Source organism: Cynoglossus semilaevis, chromosome 14 (assembly GCF_000523025.1).
Source record: "Cynoglossus semilaevis isolate Cse_v1.0 chromosome 14, Cse_v1.0, whole genome shotgun sequence".
Taxonomy (NCBI): Eukaryota; Metazoa; Chordata; class Actinopteri; order Pleuronectiformes; family Cynoglossidae; genus Cynoglossus; species Cynoglossus semilaevis.
In genome coordinates this window covers 21,780,419-21,781,776 of record NC_024320.1, presented here as the reverse complement: position 1 = coordinate 21,781,776, position 1,358 = coordinate 21,780,419, and positions in this window count along the sequence as shown.

Here is a 1,358-nt window from a genome sequence, read left to right as displayed (position 1 = left end):
GGTGACAAGCCCACTTCAGACGTGTTCAGTGCAACTTGTCTCATTTGTGCACATTCACACACACACACACACACACACACACTTCTGAAGTGCTAAAAGCCTGTGTATGGTCCGATTCCATTTTCGAAAATAATAGCAGTTGCACAACAAGCTTCCATTACTGCACGTTTGTCGAGAGGGAGGTGCAAAAAAACACAGAGGGGACACTACAGAGGGGACATTGCAGAGGGGACACTACAGAGGGGACACTACAGAGGGGACACTGCAGAGGGGACACTACAGCGGGGACACTTTTTCGAAAATAATAGCAGTTGCACAACAAGCTTCCATTACTGCACGTTTGTCGAGAGGGAGGTGCAAAAAAACACAGAGGGGACACTGCAGAGGGGACACTACAGAGGGGACACTGCAGAGGGGACACTACAGAGGGGACACTGCAGAGGGGACACTACAGAGGGGACACTGCAGAGGGGACGTATCTCCAGGGAAATCCCTTCCGTCGCTGAGAATGAGACATGAACTGGAATACCTTCCATTAGCCCCATCATTTACAGATGAAAAAAAAAAAAGATGCATCAAGAAGATCATTATAATTCAAAGAGGCCTCCTCCTCCTCCTCCTCCTCCTCCTCCGCCGCCGCCGCCGCCGCCGCCGCCTCCTCTCTGCCTTCAGTAAGAGCAGGAACCGGAGCTGGATGTTATCCGTAAAGTGCAGTGAAATGATGGTGCCTTTCTTCCTGCTCTTTACATTTGAAATTCAAAGAGATTTTATGAAAACTTGAATTTCTGATTACCTCTTGAATGTTTAAAATTACCTGAGAAGGAGAAGAAAGACGAGTGATCAAAGTGACCCCCAGGAATTTGTGATACTATCTGCGCTGAACATCAAAGCATGTATTTTCTTCCGTCCTCTGTAATGTTCGTCTCTGCCAAAAGTTTTCCCTCCTGCACTGTCTTTGAAAACGTCGCGCTGAGACGAATCGCTCTCGGCCAATCCAGTTCACAGGGGCAGAATCCACCGACGCTTTTCTTTAAGATGATCGTTAAGGCGACGTCGCGGTTTAATCTGGACCGCTCTCGACCTAGCTCAGAAGAACGACGACCTTTGACCTCTCATCCAGGAGCTTAACTTCTTACAATAATGATTTTACTTTATTTTAATATATTGTCGTGCCTATAGTATCGCAATATATCGTATCGTCGCCCCTGTATCATGATACGTATCGGAAGAATATATTTATAGAAGAACAGCTCAATAGATTTGTTTCAGCGACTTCTGTGACCACGCACAGTTCAGAAAAAAAAAAAACAAAACAACCCAGAGTTTAAGCTTCAAGGACAGCTAATCCTCGCCACTCT